Below are 13,882 nucleotides of genomic sequence, written 5' to 3'. Positions count from 1 at the left end.
TGTAGATTATGGTTTTCTGTTATGGTGGAAACAAAGGCTCGCTGTCCTACAAGGACATGTATTCTGCCGGTCTCTGACTTCTGAGGCTGATACAGTCACAGTTACAGAATCCAGTTCTTTAATTAAAACTATCAGATATTTGTGCATTTAGCTCTATAGAGCCCTTTGTCAAACCATGGCACTGACCTAGATGGTGGTTGACATCCATGAACTGTTAGTCCCACTGACAGTGGAAGACTGAGGCTGAGATTTCAAAGTTGATATTCCAAGAAAATTTCTGTGCTAAATTCCTAAACGCCTGGTTAAATAGTCCATGTTCTGACTCAGTTTTGCACATGTAGTATAAAATTTCCTTCTATCCCCCTATAGCACAGAGTGCTGTCTCTTTTCACATGTATTTTGTGGTTGGACTATTGTCTTACTGAGTCTTTGGCATTAAGAGGAAAAGTGAATTGTGTAGCCAAGAATTTCTTCTTTGGAGAGCGTAAGTAGTGGAATATTAATGTGTAGAAGTTAGCCATCACTTAGATAGTAACAATGACATGAAGAACTGAAGCATGGTAGCCACGGAATTGCATCTGGCTTAGTGTGGCTCCAGAGCATGCTGGCAATTAGGAAAATGATATTTAACACACTGAATACAGAGTCTCTGACAGACCAAATATCTACCCTGCTGTCAGAACAGTTATTGGCACAGCTTTCACCTGTGTCAGCTCTGACTTTTCCACACAGTTTCTAGGCATAGTTTGGGAGCTGTCATGGTCCAGCATGTTCTCCAGGTGCAGCTGGGGGTAGCCCATTTGGAGAGTGAATTTGATAGCACAGACTGCGTTGTTCCAGGTCAGGTGGCCTCAGAGTTTAGAAAGAATCCTGAGACCATCTGGTTTGGCAGAACAACCATAACTTTTGATGTCAGTGTCTTTAGTCCAGGACTAGAATCGGTAATTTGATGGGTCCATGTAAATGTCCATGTTGATCATTTATGAACTTGGTTACTGCCAAATGCAGAGTGGGTCTCTTAAACTCCCATTACTTGTATATTGTGGGGTGCACACCTCTAACAGCATGCTGCTGGCTGGCTGCTGTTCCCTCTGTACCTTCCTTTCCTCATCCCGATGGTGAACTCTTTCTTCAGAGGAAACTACTATGGGCATTGGCTCAGATACTTCCCTCTTCAGAGCCATTTGGTTACCTTAAGTCTCATATTATTTCCTTCTTCCCCACATAGAGTTGATTTTTTATCTATCTGGTCCTCTTTAGCTGACCAATACTTATGTCTTCTGTGAGATCTAAGAAGTTCACCTCTTCTTCATGATATCATCACCTGTAAAACATAGCAAAAAGAAATCACTGTTAACAGAAGCCAAACTGGCTGGAACCTTGCAAGCTAATCTTCTCTCATAAGGAAGTACATGTTTTTACATCATTCAAGTGAAGTATTTTGTTGTAGAGACCATACCCTATACTCCTCATAGTCGAGTTTGAAATGTTTGGGGGTTATGGTGGCAATTTTGTCTATCAAGGTACACTATTTATGGTTTCAGACTCAAATTCTCCTTCAGACTTGTGGACATTAGCTCTTTGTCAGATCGTTAGTAGCACAATCTGTCCTTTGAGCAATATAAAGGAGATTCAGTACAGGTATAGGTTATTATCTTGATGATAGAGAAGGAAGTTCATGCTGGTGAAAAGAAGTTTTATTTGCTATCACAGTTGGCTCTTTGGTGGGAATGGTTACTTCAGTAGAAAAAAAAAAGCATGTGCACATCAACCCATGGTGTGGTAGACTTTAGGTTAGACACCTTTATTCTCCTACAGTCCGATTCCCTGAGGACTACAAGGCATGACACATCTGCCTTGAGCAGTTCTGTTGCTCTTACTGCTCGCTTGTGCCTTAAGCAATTCACCTCTTTCTTTGGTACGGAGGCCCCTTCCAACTGTGTGGTTTGGGGCCCAGTGTCTCCACCTCACACTCATGCTTTATCTGGCCAAGAAGGTTCTTCATTCACAGACTGTCTGTTATCATCTCCATATTAGTCTCCATGCGGACTGTACTTTGGAAAACACTTCTGGTGTTTCAAGAGGATGGGTTCAACCAGCCCTTTTAAGTGCATGTGCTGAATGAACTCTGCTCAGCTGAGGATGATCAACAGTATGGGAAACCAGCTCTTATGAAAAGCTTGGTTCTCATGCCATATTTCTGCCTTGCCTAAAGTATTTAGAATAGGGCTATAAACTCACCCATAGCCTGTTTGGCCATTGACAGATCTTAGAATCATAAAATCATAGAATGGGTAAGGTTGGAAGGGACCTCTAGAGATCAGCTAACACAAACCCCTGCTCCAGCGGGGTCACCTAGAGCATGTTAGATAGGGTTGCATCCAGGTGGGCCTTGAAGATCTCCAGAGAAGGAGACTCCACAACCTCTCTGGGCAACCTGGTCCAGTGCTCTGTCACTCTCACAGGGAAGAAATTCCCCCTCACGGTCAGACGGAACTTCCTGTGCTTCAATTTCTGCCCATTGCATCTTGTCCTGTCACACGGAACAACTGAGAAGAGTTTGTCCCCATCCCTTTGACACCCTCCCTTCAGGTACTTGTCACATTGATAAGGTCCCCCCTCAGTCTTCTCTTCCCCAGGCTGAACAGGCCCAGCTCTCACAGCCGTTCCTCACAGGGCAGATGCTCCAGCCCTCGGATCATCTTTGTAGCCCTATGCTGGACTCTCTCCAGTAGCTCCATGTGTGTCTTGTCCTGGGGAGCCCAGAACTGGACACAGTACTTGAGATGAGTCCTCCCCAGGGCTGAGTAGAGGGGCAGGATCACCTCTCTCCACCTGCTGGCAACACTCTTCCTAATGCACCCCAGGAGACCATTGGCCTTCCTGGCCACAAGGCCACATTGCTGGCTCATGGTCAACTTGTCATCCACCAGCCTTACCAGGTCCTTCTCTGTAGAGCTGCTCTCCAGCAGGTCAGTCCCCAGCTTGTACTGGTGCCTGGGGTTATTTTTCCCTAGGTGCAGGACTCTGCACTTGCCCTTGTTGAACTTCAGGAGGTTCCTCTCCGTCCAGCTCTCCAGCCTGTCCAGGTCTCTTTGAATGGAAGCACAGTCCTCAGGTGTGTCAGCCACTCCTCCCAGCTTGGTATCATCAGCAAACTTGCTGGGGAGGCACTCTGTCCCCTCATTGAGGTCATTGATGAAGAAGTTGAACAGGATGGGACCCAGTACTGAGCCCTGGGGGACACCACTAGCCACAGGCCTCCAACTGGAGTCCAGGCCACTGATGACGACCCTCTGAGCTCTGCCTTTCAGCCAGTTCTCAATCCACCTCACTGTCCACTCATCTAACCCATACTTGCTGAGCTTCTCTAGGAGGATGTTATGGGAGACAGTGTCAAAAGCCTTGCTGAAGTCAAGGTACACAACATCCACTGCTCTGCCCTCATCTACCCAGCCAGTCATTTCATCATAGAAGGCTATCAGGTTGGTTAAGCAGGATTTCCCCTTACTGAATCCATGCTGGCTACTCCTGATCACCTTCTTTTCCTTCATATGTCTGGAGATGACATCCAGGATGAGCTGTTCCATCACCTTTCCAGGGATGGAGGTGAGGCTGACCAGCCTATAGTTGCCTGGGTCCTCCTCCTTGAAGACTGGAGTGACACTGGCTTTCTTCCAGTCCTCTGGCACCTCTCCAGTTCTCCAGGAGTTTTCAAAGATGATGGAGAGCAGCCTGGCAACAGCATCCACCAGCTCCCTCAATAAGTGTGGGTGCATTGCGTCCGAGCCCATGGATTTGTGGATGTCTAGCTTGCCCAGAAGGTCTCTAATCCTATCCTCAAATCCTATCCTACCCTGTCCTGTCTTTGCGCTCTTGTTCTTGTAAAGAGCATTGAAATATATCTGGACATAGGAATAGCTTTGCTAGGAAAAGGGAGCAGTTTTCCACTTGCACCAGTACCTTGCTGGGTAAACACCCCTTTACTTTTACACCCAGCTGAAACATCCCTGTGGGGGACTTGCTTAGACTAAGCCTAAAATGTTTGAAAGAGGTTTCTAAAGGGGGAAACTTGTGCTTTATGCCTATTTTGGGGGGCCCTGATTTGGAATTTGGAAGACTTGGGCTATAGACTTTAAGACCTGGGTTTTCCTTGGCCTAAGATGGTGCTTTAACCATCCAGCGAGAGATGTGTGCTAGAGATGATTCAGTATGCTTTTTTTCCTTTGTTCTTTTTTTTTGGTAGGGGGGAGGAGGGCGATTAGGAAACATTCATAAGATTGTGTTTTTATTCCAGTGATAAATAAAGCCTCAGGAGAAAAACTCAGACATTGCTATAACACAGAACTGTTATGCTTTTCACAACTTCTTTTTCCAGAGTCTTTTCTGATTTTCCTAATGCCTCCTATGAGTCTCTTGCTGTACTTCACACTTTAGTCTTGTAGAAATAAAAACGCTTGAAAGGGTAGATTCAGAATAAGATGTTCAGGTCAGCTTTCCCATGTGCTTTTGATGTGTGGTGTGTTGCAATAAGTGTAACATGATGGTGGAAGTTGTGACATAGATACTAAAATGTTCACCTTGTTCTTGGTCCTGATACTCATTGTACTGCTGAACGGTGTTTGTGTTTTGTAATGGCTGTGAGCTGTGGGCATGCAGAGGAGGGGTAGGGAAGCGATTTAACTTGTTATTTTTAGAAATAAACATTTCTATCGATACCTAAGTGCTTTTGCTGCAGGAATTTTTTGACTATTTATCTCTCATTTGTGTATATTGCTTAATGGCATTCCGAAATCGCTAATGGAGCATCAGAAGAGCATTGGGAGCACCATCACTGAGATCAGCAGAAAGGCTTGAGAGCTGGGTTTTGGCCTCTGATTGGGACACCTGAGTTGTCACTCGAAGCAGGTAAGAACCTCAAGGTAATGCTATTAGTCTGCAAAGGATCGTATCTTTAAATATAATATGGGGTCATGTCCAAATCAAGATAGAGAAGGTATCTGGATCAGCCAAACTCAGCTGAAGAGCTGGGAAAACTTTACTGATATTTTGGTGTGATGGAAAAAGTATCCTCAGAGAAATGAAAGATTAGTTGTCCTGAGTGATTTTTCTTCTTGGTATATCAGAAGAGCAAGCAACTAGCTGTACTAGTCTGCTCTTGACTTTGGAGAAGACTTTTGCCAGATCACATGTAAAGCTCGGCCTCTCTGTGTTTACAGTAAGACACAGACTTGCTGTGGGAGCTCTGTATAGCAAAAGATGTAGAAGAAAGCAGTGATCATCTGTAAAGCATGTGCAGTCATTCAGCTTTATGTATTTAAGCATGCAATAAATGACTTTTTATTGCACTCCAAAACAGTAACTCTTGATCATTTTCAGGCAGTATTGAAAACATGCCTTCCTCACTCCATCTTTTTGGTTTTACTGTTGCTTGTCTCAGCAGGTGAGTTACTTTTGTTATGTTTGTATTTTGGGTGTGAACTACAAGGAAGAAAAAGCTTTGGGTAGAAATCACATGGATTATGCAGATGGCAATACCTTCATGGACTGATAGTATTTGTCCATGACACACAGACTAGAAGAACGAAAAATAATCTGGAAGATGGGCTTGCTTTGGAAAGTAAGATGGAATGCTTGGTAACCTTGGCTACCTAGTCAAAAAATGCCTTCCTCATGGAGGCAAGAAACAAATGCCACCAAGATCTGAAGAAGGATCCTGTGGAGCAGCATTTAGAAATGGATTTGGTGGCCAGAAAGGAAAAGTAGCTGAGATGATAGTTTCCAGTGTGAGGTTGCTATCAGAGATACGATACTTGGATATAAGAGGAGGGAGATGACAAGGAAGGCTGTACCGGGTCAGTGCCATCAGTAGGGTGGAGAAAGGATGATAGGAACAGATCCAGAGTTTGTGCTTATGAGATACCATTGGCCTTCCTGGCCACAAAGGCACATTGCTGGCTCATGCTCAACTTGTCATCCACCAGCACTCCCAGGTCCTTCTGTGCAGAGCTACTTTCCAGCAGGTCAGTCCCCAGCCCGTCCTGGTGCCTAGAGTTATTTTTCCCTAGGTGCAGGAGTCTGCACCTGCCCTTGTTGAACCTCAGGAGGTTCCTCTCCACCCAACTCCCCAGCCTGTCCAGGTCTCTCCATCCCTTGGAGCATTGAATAAGGACAGTGCTGACCTGTGGGAGATGACAGCAGCTCCCTGTTTTACTGTGGACTGTGGCTGAGCTAAGTACACCACCGACACAAAGACAGACGAAGACAATCTTTAAGACTGCTGCTGATTCACCATCCACCTGGATCTCCCATGCAGCCTCTGCTTGAAAACTTGAACTTGGAGAACTTGAACTTGGAACTGACAAGGACCATGTGCAAGGACCCATAGTGTTTCCTATCCTGTGAAAAAAAATCACTGGTCACAGAAACTATTTCCTGCTCTCTCTTCTCAAGATGCCCTTTCAACCTCTCAAGCTCAGATTTTCCTCCACTTGTTTTGGCTTGATGCACACTGGCTTGGCCTCCTGACATATATCCTTTACTCAGTGCCATCCCCTTGGCCGGGGCTATTTCACTCACTCCTGTTTCTATCTGCCCTATCATTTCAGGCCTGTTGCATGTGCTTGCTGTAATGAATCCAGTTTATTTGCACACATGGTAATTATTGTTTTTAGTGCACAGAGCTGGAAAAAAATCTCATCTGCAGCTTGGGTATGGCAGGATATTGCTACACTACAGCCCCTGGAGACGGTGTCTTTGCATTCAGCTGTTCAGCTGGCAGGAGATGATAGCATTGCAGGAGACCTCTGCTCAGGGAAGCAAGCCTCATCTGAAAGGATGAGCTAGCGCTGATTAATTCAGATTAAGGGTCATAATAGCCAGCTGGAAACTGGTGGGCAGAGATAATAGAAGTTACCCTGGCTGCCTCTCTAGCCTTAAATATCCCTGTAACAAGAAAGTGGAGGGGGGAACTGTGTTAGATTTATTGTTAGGTTGATGTGACTAGTTTCAATTTTTATTACATTCGAATAATGATGGGATCATCCAAGTCATTCCAGTACCTGGCTGCAAATTTCCATTTCATGTGGAATAAGATGTTTTCCATTTTGGAGTGATAAGGGTTGAATCCTAGCTCTTCATGGGTGCAAGCACTGAGTTGTGTGTGTAGACACAAGAGGGATTGTCCAGCTGTTGGGCTTCACATGTGGGTTCCCATCTACTTCATCTCAAAAGTGCTGCAACGGCTCTTCTGAGAGAGAGAGAGCTTGTATCTGAATGCAAAGAGAGCTTTCTCAAGTCACTAGGCTCAGGACTAGGCAGTAGCTGTATATATACTATATACTATTTACTATATATACGCTATATACTATTTTTCACCTTGTAGTCCATGCAATGTCAAAAGGTAGACTGAACAGGTAAAAATTGCAAAGCAGAGAAAACAGACGTTCCTAGGCATGCGAACACCAGACAAAGCTGGGTGACTTAAGTCCTGAACATTTCAACTTGAAATTTTGAACTTTTTGTTCAATTTGAACATTTCAACTTTAGTTGAATATGTGTTAGCCTGTAAAGCAAAGTTTTACACTAAGACAGCTTAGATACTCTTTGAGGCTTAAACTGTTACCCCCTTCCCCAGGATTAAGCATGCTTTGGATTAACAGGAAGAATGAGGAAGGTTAATTTAACAGATTTAGCAGTCTAGGAGGTGATCAAAATCTAAAAGGCTTCACTCAAAAAATGACACAGAAAGAAGGACAGTGTCTCCTGAATGGAGGGTGAAGGACTTGGTGTCTTGCTACAGAGCAATCATCAGTTGGTGCACAAAGCACAAGCACTGCTTGAAGAAGGGCCCCCAAAAACAAACCCTCCAGCACGGAGCATAGCACATGGCTCTGAGCTGGAGCATAGGGGAGAGAAGTAAGATGTCGTGAAGGAGACACATTTCTCAACTGACACTGGGCTTGTAGCACTGCCCTGCTACAAACCTGGCATGAGCAACTTACCCCAGAATGCCACTAGCTGTAGAAGGGGTGGTTGGAGTAGGGGCTGCCCCAAGGACAGCACATCACACGTGGGCAGAGGTTACCACGCATAACATCCCAGAAGAAGGTAGTTTTTGTCCCATGGAGCTGGCGCAGGGTATTAAAATGATGGTGCCTCAGTCCTCCGCATGGGCAGGTTAACCGGGCTCCCATCCAGCCTGGACTTGGCAAAGTGCTGGTCATTGACGATCTGTGCTAGGTCTCCCTTCTTGGTTTCCATTAATCTCTGCAGAAAGGGGACTCAGAAGCATGCCTGGGCTGTGGCCAGCAGCCTTTGTGCTCACCGCTTTGGTGACAGAGCCTGTTTTCAATGACTCCCCCAGAACTGCCGAGACACTGAAAGAAGACTGAATGCCTCTGTGTGCAACGAGCCCCACCGTCAGCAGGAAACACCGGCCGCTCCGCATTGAGGAGCCACGGCGATTCGAGGTAGCTATTCCACCCACGTAAGCTGCTTCAGTGGCTCTGCCCTCTGTGCAGGGTGGGAGTGCTCCAAATAGCGGCAAGAGCTGGATGCAAAGGCTGAAGAGGAAGGGAAAAGGCAGGATGCGGAGCAGAGCAGGTGATTCTTTGTATTAAAGTACAATAACGGGACATAAGAGGTAAGCTGTGATTGCGCCACTAATTAATTAAGTAGGTCTGTCCAGCTCACTGTGTGTGGCTCCTGCTATCAAAATATCTCAGTGCTCTGCCACTTCCAGCACTCCTGCAAGGTGGGAAAATGAAAGGCTGGGAGCACGCAGATGCACCAAGGCCCAGCTCCGCAAAGACGTTAGATGCCCTGAAATATCTCTTTGGTTTAAGTGATACTGGCCTGAATGACTTTTCCAAGGACTTGGGTGAGAAGCAGAGGTGGGAATTGGGGGCAAGGTGTCTCCGCACCTGACCTGAAGCACTTTAGGGAGGTGCCAGTGTTAAAACCCTCGGGTCAATAAAGAGACCAGGAGCCATGAGTCACCTTCTGGTTGCACTTTTCTCTCTTCACTCACTGTAGAAGGAGTCAGTGTCGGATAGGGTGACCAAAAGCAACAGCAAAAGTTCTGCTCTGCTTTTGCTTCTATCCTTAATGACAATAAAAATGATTCACTTATATTTTTAACCAGTATTCCTCAAATCTCTTCACTATTTTTAAAACATCATAGTTATGTTTGTCCCCACTAACAGCTAAGCTGGAGTTAGGTGACTTATGGCCATTTTTCTCTGGAAATGCTGAGCTACATATTTCGATGTGATGAGTCCTGTATTTCAGCCCATAGATGGATCTGTTATTACTCACACTCTCAGCCCATTCTGTGGCTTATCCTCTACCCAAGAGATAGATGCTTGACTTAAAAGTGGTGGTGGTGGTGTTTCTGTTGTCTTCTATGACTTTTTTACTGGATCTCCACAGAACTCTTCTCCTGCAAAAAGTAACCAAGCCCTTTCTTTCACCTGGTTCAGTATTTAACCTGCAGAAATCTTTTGCGTAGAGGATCCTACTATTTAACCATAAAAGACTGATTGTTTCTTTGCATTCATCCTGAACCCAACAAAGGCTTGAGGGATAACTTTGCTTTGCAAGCATATTTTTAAGAGACTGTTAAGAATATCCTTGCCATTGGATACTCTTCTCCCGGAATTATGGCAAAAAATCTATTAAATAAACAAATCTCATTAGCACTTTTTTTTGTTTCTAAAATGGAAACCTTTGGGGTGAAAGCCTATAATGTTCTCATGTTTTTCTGAAAGCTGCTTAAGGCTCCCCTGCTGCTAATGGCAAGTGCAATAGGCAGAGCTGTTTATATAACGAGGAAGATTTGGAAGGGACAGAATATGCAGTGAGGTCTTCCAAATGTGTCTTTGCCTCCGTCTAATGGTGAGAGTCCAGAGGATGTGTTTCCAGGGCATTGAATATTCCCAGCTGTTTGCCTCCCTTGCTGTCTTCTACAGCTGTTGGTCCTGACCATCAGAGAAGAGCAACAGTAGGCTTGTCTCAGTCCAAATGACAGCTCAACCCTGTTCTGTCGCTGCATGTGGTAGAAAACTTGCCCTTGCATTGAGCCAGACAGCCAAAGCAGAGAAATACAAATAGAGTAGCACAGCCAGGCATCCACGGGGTTCTGGGGCATCCAAAAAACACTACTAGAAAAAATGAAGCTTGTGCCAGTTTTTCTCTAGCTTCTTCATTGTGCCTGCAAGGCACGGGGCATGAGCTCCTCCCATTGCTGAGATCCTTCTGCAAAGGACATGATTTTTGTAAGTGGTGGAGTTCAGCACCATGTAGAGATCAACTTGGTGCTTTGCTGCTCATCTCCTCCTCCTTACTTTGAGGAAGCCTGGGAAGTGCCTGGGTGACCTGGGACGGTCACCACGAGCGTATCTGCCCCATCTTTTTTGGAATAGATTGTACTTTGGCTGTGCTTGGGCCTTGTTCACCAAATAGCTCAGAACAGGACTGTCACTTCAGCAAGCAGGGATTTCCCACTGGTTCAAAAACCATTAATCCCAGTGAGAATATCAGTCTGGCTTTCCTCACAAAGCTGCTTTCCCCAGAGATTCCTGTGCTCTTAGGAGTCCTGATATGGTGTATATATCTCAGACCTTCACCTGCCAGAATAATTATGCCCTGGAGACAGACACTGGCTCACTTTACCCCATATCTATCATCTTTCCATGAGCAATTTGAGCTGCATCCCTCTCCCAGAGGATGGAGTGACTCTGCATGGTGTCACCAGGTTGACTATGGGAGCAATAATTTCTCCAATCTACAGCACTGATCCCTGGAGAAAAAAATTGCAGTTGACTAAAACTGAATTCTTAACTGTGCTATAAGAGATCTGGAGAACCACAACACAGTAGCCTTCGTTTCAGGAATAGGCAAGTGAAATGCAAAAAAAGTAAATTAGAATAAAACTTAAAATAATAGAATCCTCTTGCTGATGTCTACATTTTTGTTGTATTTCAGTAAACAAGTAACTATAAGAAGAACTACTTGACAATCTATTTTGATCACTTTATTTAAATTAAATATATCTTAAATAAATATCTTCATAATATATGCATTTCTGAACTTACACTACAAAGATCAGTAGAATTAGCAAGCATGAAGAGCTGAACAGAGGGCTACAGCAAATCTGATTTGACAAGAGGCCACTACTTTTTGCAGGAAAGGTTTTCAGATAGGAGCTCCACAATCATGTGGATGTGGTGGTCACTAAGTAAGAGCAGAAGAATGTCGATGTTGAAATAACCCTTGACAAAACAGGTGTATAAAAGAGCCAAACCAACACCAAGTGCAACCCAAACCATCAAGGGGGTTAAAGCCTTCTTGGGGTCCCAGGGCCAATGAAGCTTTTTCATCTCGGCCTGCTCTGAGGAGATCTCCAGCATCTTGATTCCTTCCCTGTCCTGCCATAATGAGCCCATGAGGAGCCAGCCCTCATGGTCCTGTCTCCAGAGAGCTGCCTGCTTCTCCGCTGTTTCTAGCTCTCCGTTCAGCTGCCTTATATAACTTCTCTGACTCTCCCATATCTGGCAGAGCTCTCTCAAAGCCTCCCTTAACTGGGAGGTCTGCTGCTTTTCTTCCTCATACTGCTGCTGGAGACCTTCCAATTTGCCCTCAAGGCGCTGAGTAAAATTTTTAATCTTTTGAGCTTCACTTCTCCCACTTAGCAAGTCTATTGCAGTTTGATACCCTTCGTATGCAGACAGCTGGCCAGCCATGTCATTGATTTGCAAGTTGAGTTGTTTATTGGCTCTGTTCAGGGTCTTGTTTTTGTATTCTAGTTGTCTGAGCTTCCATTCCCTTTCCTGCAATGTGTTTTTGATGTTCTTTACCTCCTTCTGTAACTCTTCCACCAGGGTCTGGAAACAGCCAATTTTGGCTTGTAAGCTCATGTTCAGAACTTCTAGATTTTTGTTTTCTTCTTTCAGCTCATGGTTTTTTGTGCTGAGGCTGGCAATCAGATCCCTGAGGTCCCAAATTCGGTTTCGCAACATTTCATTCAAATCTGTCAGGTCCTGAAATGACATTTGCTGAAGGTGATGATGTCTGTTTTAACAGTAGAAAAAAGAAGTGGGCTCTGTGGAGTTGAAGCTTTGGAAACCTGTAGAAAAAGAGTAAGTAAAATGAAAATGAAAAAAAAAGTCAAATACCGATCGCTTGGAGTATTCCAAATCTGATATTTAGTATTACTGCATATGACTGCCTTTGCTGTGTTCTTCACTATTGCAAGCTGCACACGTTTATTCTGTCTCATATATGAAATGTAAAACTACCAAGAGAGAATTATATAGGGATTCCTACAAGCAACATTTTATGTCTTAGGTAATATTTGCATGCAGTTACTACTAGTGGTGAGTGTAAATCCTCTCACTCACACACTATGGATTTTTTTGGCTGTCTGGACCAAATGCTCTCCAAGAAACTCTGACCCTGAGCTGCAGCAAGAGTTGGCCATCTGGAGTCCACAACTCATATGCATCTTCCCCAGCCCTCTCAGGACAACTCAACCACCTGGTTGCCACTCTCCTTTTTTTCCTGGAGGGAGTCAGTAAGGCTTGGGATGCTGAGCTTTTCTGACCTATCCTGCTCCTAGTGACAATTCTTTCATGAGTGGGGCCTTTATTAGCATCTTATTGCTTGCATGGATTAGAGATGCTATGAGATGGGAATCAGATGAGATGCTATGAGAGGTTTTGGCCCTGTCCCTTTGGCCCTGGGCGAGTATGGCTCTGCAATACGTGGTCTGGGCTTCTTGTAAAGTGTGTAGCATGAGTTTCAGCAAACCGTGCTGCAATCATTCTGAGATCTGGTTAAAAGACATAAGGCAAGAGAAATTTGTCCCAGAAAGTCTGCATCTTCCCTGGAAAATTACACCCGCTTTCTTCCTTTCTGGAGAGACTATGACTAAAATAACCACCTACATTGAACCAAGATCTCACTAACATATAAAAATAAGCACAAAACCCCTGTTTTCTCTGGAGCAAGAGGTTTTCCCCTTTCAACCAGAGCATTCCTAGAGCCCTTGTCTCAAGAAGAGATTACAAACAATGACAGAGATTTATGCTTTTGAGAGACACCACTCTCTCGCTTTCTCCTTTCCCCTAATTGTTATAGGAGGTGTTAGTGATGGTATCAAAGCTACTCAACACCTCCTTCATCCTGATGCAGCTCATGGATGAATTAATAAAAAGCCTTTTACCGATTGCAGCAGCCGCAGGGCCCAGCCCTCTCTCAACCCCTCATGTGAAAGGCCTGCACAAGTTGTCTTTAAAACCCTGGATCTAAAAAGCAGGCCTCCTTACCGGAGGGCTCTGGTTCAACTTTTATTTTCATAATGTCTCAAGCAAAAAACAAAAATCTTTATGTACCTGAGTGGATGTATCTTTAGCTTATGTGGCAGCACAAGGACAGAGTCACAGCTGTGTAGGTAGGAAAAGTGCGGTGGAGCTCATGTGCTGCAGGATGCACGTGAAGGCTGGCAAAGATGATGAGGGCAGGCTGGTGAGTCTGCAGAGATGCCTTCAGCCCTCTGCATGAGGCTTGTCAGTCTTTTAAAGTGCTAAAATAACCACCTATTGCTCCACATCTGTAATGACTTTAGCCTCCTAGTGCCCCTCTGGTAGAGGAGTTTGCTCAGCTCCCGTTCACAGAACGGGAGGCGCTGAGAAACCAGGACACTTGAAAAGAGAAAAGTATCCACCTCCTTCTGATTGTGACGAGATGCAAATGCCACCTGGAGTGGGTGCAGTTCTGCATCATTCGCTTGAGGTTGCTTAGCAAGCCAGTGGTGGAACATGGATTGCAACCTACATCTCCCATGGCTTGTGTTAGTGTTTTGGAAGCCTTAATTCTTTCT

The sequence above is a fragment of the Rhea pennata genome, chromosome 1 (assembly GCF_028389875.1).
Source record: "Rhea pennata isolate bPtePen1 chromosome 1, bPtePen1.pri, whole genome shotgun sequence".
Classification (NCBI taxonomy): domain Eukaryota; kingdom Metazoa; phylum Chordata; class Aves; order Rheiformes; family Rheidae; genus Rhea; species Rhea pennata.
Note: the sequence above shows the minus strand (reverse complement) of the source record.